This window comes from Corvus kubaryi, unplaced genomic scaffold, assembly GCF_017639235.1.
Source record: "Corvus kubaryi isolate FWS band 111438036 unplaced genomic scaffold, C.kubaryi_AGA036_p1.0 37394, whole genome shotgun sequence".
Classification (NCBI taxonomy): domain Eukaryota; kingdom Metazoa; phylum Chordata; class Aves; order Passeriformes; family Corvidae; genus Corvus; species Corvus kubaryi.
In genome coordinates, this window is record NW_024581133.1 from 12,073,092 (window position 1) to 12,078,565 (window position 5,474).

At 58.4% G+C, this 5,474-nt stretch overlaps 1 long non-coding RNA gene across 2 annotated transcripts; it reads right to left on the reverse strand.

The window, feature by feature from the left end:
- Positions 1-390: 390 nt before the first annotated feature.
- On the reverse strand, positions 391-5,237 carry LOC121670042. Of its 2 annotated transcripts, none has more exons than XR_006018003.1 (2): positions 3,219-5,237; positions 391-759 (listed from the first exon to the last, which is right to left on the reverse strand). It is a non-coding gene; the product is annotated as an uncharacterized LOC121670042 (long non-coding RNA). The 2 variants fall into 2 exon arrangements; XR_006018002.1 differs by having other exon boundaries at positions 391-1,677.
- Between the last annotated feature and the right edge of the window lie 237 nt (positions 5,238-5,474).

The following is a 5,474-nucleotide window of genomic DNA, read 5'->3' on the forward strand; positions in this document are numbered from 1 at the left end:
GGGAGAGGGGTTCCCAGCACAGAGCTGTTTGGGAATCCCAGGGCACAGGGAGCTCCGTGCTCTCTCCAGATCCCTGGGACCAGACCCTCCCTCAGCAAACATTCCCATGGGGAAGGGGAGCCACCATCCCCCCTGAATTAAACCCTCCAGAAGCTCCAACTGGAGCTCCAACAGAGACTTCCCCACCTAGGCATCCAACCCGTTTTCCTCCCCCTGCCAACCCCTTTCCCAACAGCCAAATCAGCCCCCAAATATGCATTTGGCTTCAGCATATTCCCATATTCTGGAAATCCGTCGTGAGCAGGAGGCCGGCTCCAAGCCCTGAAGGTCTGCAGGGCAGGAGGGGGAAGGGCTGTAAGCAAAGCAGGCGCATCCATTTCAAACAGGAGCTAAAAAAAAAAATATTAATTTTCATTTTCTTTTGGCTGCCTGGGGGCCGCTGGAACATATGCACAGACAAGTTATGCAGAATTCCCGCATGGAAATGCGCTGGTTGGCTCCTCTGGGCTTGTCATCTCATCCAGAAAAATCTGCCGGGCTCTTCCCTCCCTGGAGGGCTGTCCTGCAGTGTCACCGCTCCCAGGAGGTGACACTGCGAGGGAGCAGAGCCCTGGTGGCTCCGGGTCAGGTGAACCCTGGAGCTTCCTCCTTTTCCCGATCCCAGGCTGGTTCCTCCTGGTGCTCTCAACTCTCTCCAGTGTGGAGAGGCTGTCCCGACTCGGAATTCTGGACGCTCCTCCACTGGCAGATGCCACATCCCTGGAAGAGTTCCAGGCCAGGTTGGACAGCACTTGGGGCAACCTGGGCTAGTGGAAGATGTCCCTGCCCGCGACGTCTGAATGTCCATTCCAACCCAACTCATTCCAGGATTCCGTGATTCCCAGTGCTCCTCTTGGATGGCAGCTCCCATCCAGGAATCCCAGAGAGCTTTCCAGGCTGCATCCAGGGTGATGCCTGGGAATGGTCCCGCATCCAGGGTGATGCCGGGCCTGGCACAGATGGAGACCCCACGCCCAGAAATCCCAGGGTTTTCCACCAGTTGTGGTAAACATCCACAAAAATCCTGCCCTGGAGAGATCCAACCACAACCACGGCAGGAAACCAGGGATAAAGCAGGGATAAAGCAAAGCCCCAGCTGGTGCTTCACCCTCCAAATGCGTTGGTTTGAGCCACTTCCAGAAGCCAAAGGTCTCTCCCAGCCTCTTGGATCCAACACACCAGGATGTGTTATCCCAACCGCTGTTTTCCCTTGCATAATCTCCATTATTTATGGTCATGAGCTCCTAATTGTCCCGGTTATCTGATAACTGAGGGGGGAAAGGGTGGGGCAGGGAATTCTTGGCAGGGCACAGCTGTGCCCGGCCTCAGCTGCAGCTTTTGGAAAGTCTTCCCAGTGGGAGATGGGAACCAGGAGGCTCCAGGGAACTGGGAACACCCTTGGATTCACCATAATGAGGATTTCTGAGACAGAAATTGCAAAGATGAACCCAATCCACGACTCAGGTTCTTCCATTATCCCCTCTCTGGACTATTTCCATGTGGAATTGAACAGGCACGGAAAAAATATAGCTTTAGTCTTCTCCTGAGCTTCCTTTCGGTCCTGACATTGCTGCTCCACCAGTGCCCTCCTGGGAGCATCCCAGGGGCTCCAGCAGCACTCCCTGGCACCATCCAGGCCTGTTTAAATGGCAAGAAGGTGGATTTGGGTGGGATATTGGGAAGGAATTCCTCCCTGTGAGAGTGGTGAGGACCTGAGGTTTCCCAGGGCTGCCCCTGGATCCCTGGAAGTGTCCAAGGCCAGGTTGGATGGGGCTTGGAGCATCCTGGGATAGTGGAAGGTGCCCATGGGATGAGCCATTCCAGGATACTCTATTTTGAAGCCAAACCTCCCATTTCCTGCTCTGAGTGGTCTGGGGGATGTGGGCAGGAAAAGCTCTTGGAGCATCTCCCGCCAGTGCCACGTGTCTGGAGCGGTGACAGCACAGGGACAGCAGCTCAGGGGACACCAGGGTGGGGCTGGTCCTTGGGAGATGGACTGGGATGACCCCGGGATGGGCAAGGACCCCTCAGATCCCCTTGCTGACCACAGCCATCCCCCAGGCCAGGTTCACTGGGCTCGGCCCCCAGCACACAATGCCCTCATTGTGTGGAAATCTGATTCATCTCACCCAGGGATAAAATTAGCAAACCAGCCTAATTCCCAGGAGCCTTGTTAAATCAATACAACACACATCAGGCAGGCCCGGCACAATGCAGGGCTCAGATAAAATTAGAACCAGTCCCCCTGGGTGGGTTGATATCAGCTCTGCAGTTCGGAACTGGCAGGTGCTTGTGCATAATTTATCAATTACAAACAATTTAATTCACCCCGAATAATGAGCGGCGGGGCAGCTCTTGATGAGTTAAGTGACACAGGTGGTGAAGGCTGGCATGGACTTGCAGGAGAACCCACCCAAAATCGGGTTATTCCAGAGGCTGGGAAGGGTAGGGACCGTGGGGGGCTCTCTTGGGATGGTCCCTGCCCTTCAGGGTCCCAGGAAGGTCTTCAAAATGTTTGGATATTCCTGCTGTGGGTGAAGACACAGATGGGCCGCAAGGCCAGGAATGTCAAAAAGAGATCCAAGGCTTCCCCAGAAGGCCCCTGGAGCCAAGAATTCCCAGCGCTTCCAGCCCTATCTCTCTGTCCCAGCAAGGGAAACTCGAGGAGGTTAAGGGGAGGTTATTTCAAGGAACAGAAGTGATAAAAATCAAAAGCCTTTCTGCTGCGGAGAGGAGCCTTCAGAAGGCTGGGAAGCGTTTCCTTCCTGCAGCCCTCTTTTGTTCCTCTGCCCATCGCCCCCAGCCGGGGCTCGCTGGTTCTCACCGGGAACAATGGGAACGGCTCTGGGAGAGGGTCGGCGGAGCCGCACGCCAGGATGACACCCTTCGGAAAGGCCTTCCTCCCTCCCCGTTCCCGGAGCGCCGGGATCTGCTCCCTGGCTTTCCTGCTGCCTCCCGCAGATATTAAAGCCAAGAAGTTAAGTGGTGCATAATTATGGCATTGTAGTTGCTAATTATAATCCCACAATGAGATCAGGGCTGCGCAGGGACGGCCGCAAAGAGCTGAGGGTTTGGAGCAGGCTCAGTCCTGAACCCTCGGAATTCCTCATTAAAGCCAGGAGAACTCACAAGGAGGGGTCAGGGAAAGGGAGAGGCGGATAAAACCCAACCCCACTCACCTCCTCCCAACCCGAGTGCCCAGGGATTGGCTTCGTGGAGCCTCCAATGGGGTAAATGTTATGGAGCTGGTGCAGAACCCATGCGGCATCCAGGCACAATCCAAGGAATGTCCAGGCACAACTCATGGAGTGTCCAAGCACAGCCCACGGATCATCCAGGCGCAATCCAAGGAACGTCCAGGCACAGCCCATGGAACATGCAGGCAAAGTCATGGACCATCCAGGCACAGCCCATGGACCATCCAGGCACAATCCATGGAATGTCCCAGCATAGTCCATGGACCATCCTGGCACAATCCATGGAATGTCCCAGCATAATCCATGGACCATCCAGGCACAATCCAAGGAGTGCTCACAGAGTGTCCAGGCAAAGTCATGGACCATCCAGGTACAACCCATGAAGTGGCCAGGCACAGCCCATGGAATGTCCTGGCACAACCCATGGAGTGGTCAGGCACAGCCCATGGATTATCCCGGCCCAGCCGAGCCGGGTGCAGCCGCACAGCTCTGGGTGCAGCTCAGCCCTCTCCAGACCTCCCAGCCCGGCTCCCTCCCCATCTGCTGCCATCCCTCTCCGGAGCAGCCTAATAGCTCTGTGCCTTCCCCTCCCGGGAGCTGATTTATGGGGTAATTTGTTCCTCCCCGGCGGTGCCGGCCGCGTGGCAGCCGTGTAATGGGATGATGGAAGCTCCAGCCGCAGACTACGGGCAGGAAGATCTCGGCAAATGGGACCTGTCCAAACTCCGGGGCCCCAAATCGATTCACCGCAATTTCTGGGCTTTTTGCTCTGCTGGGAAAGGGAAGATAAAAAATATAAAGATGACAGTGATTCGCTGGGGCCTGACTGCTGGGGGAAGTCGGGATGGCGGAGGGAGCTGTGCCCAAATCCAGAGGGATCTTAGCCCAGGTTCGACGCAGACCTGTTCAGCCACTGCCCGATTTGGAGAACCCTGGGAACAGTGCATGCACATGACCCAGGACTCAGCCACGCTAACCCCAGATTCCTGATGGATTCTCCAAGGATGCTCCGTGCTCTGCAGAGGGAGTTTGGTGCCTGCTTTGGCCGGTGTGGCTCAGGGAGAGGGAAGGCAGGGGAGGGATGGGAGAGATGGAGAGGGATGGGAAATTAGGAGAAGGAGTATCAGCATGGGATCAGGGCACAGGGGATCTGCAGCTCCTTCCCAGGGCTGCTCCCCCGTGCCCAGGCTCTGCCTCTGCCATCCCCCGCAGTGCCAGCAGCGCTTACTGGGAGTTACTGGGGCCCGGTAAAGCCCAGGCTGGAAACCACAGCGTGCTCCATTCCCGCTGGAATTCCTGTTTCTTCAGGGAATGACCCCGCTGCTGGAGCTGTGCGGGGAGCAGCGTGCATCACCGAGCCGGGGAGCAGAGCCAGGAGCCCGTGGAGGAGCGGGATCAGCCCCGGAGCCCCCCGGCCTCCAGCCCCTTCTCTACCCCCCAATGTCCCTGCTGGGTCTGCGACATCCGAGCGGGACGGGGCTGCTCCCGGGACTGCAGCAGCCTCGGCCGCAGGACGGACCGGGAGCCGGGGGAGCTCGGCCCGGCCGGGGCGGGGCTGGGCTGGGCTGCATCCGGCATCTCCCACACTGATAACCATCGGCGGGCGTGTTCCGCAGCTCCGAGGGGATTAGCAGGGATGTGCCGCTGGATCCCGGGATGCGCCGAGCTCGCCCCGCCGCTGGCAGGCCCGGGTGGTTTTCGGGAGGTTGGGATGCACGATAGGGATCAGCCACAGCCCTCGGTGAGGCACCGGGCACGCCCTGCCCGGGCACGGCCCCGCTGCGCCATTCGCAGCTCCCCCAGCCGAGGCCCGGGACGGCTCTGGATGTGCCCCCATCCCCAGACCCACCCGGGATAACCCAGGATAACCGCAGAAGGCCGATTTCAGGGAATCCCAGCGTGGTTTGCATCAGAAGGGACCTCAGAGATCATCCCATGGGCAGGGACACCTTCCACCGTCCCAGGTTGCTCCAAGCCCTGTCCAGCCTGGCCTTGGACACTGCCAGGGATCCAGAGGAAGCCACAGCTTCTCTGTGCAACCCGTGCCAGGGCCTCAGCACCCTCCCAGCCAGGAATTCCTTCCCAGTATTCCCTGTGTCAGTCTGAAGCCATTCCCTGTGTCCTGTCCCTCCAGCCCTTGTCCCCAGTCCCTCTCCAGCGCTCCCGAAGCCCCTCTAAGCGCTGCTTTGGGCCTCAGCTCTCCGAGCACCGGCGCAGGATGAGCTGGCACGCACGGAA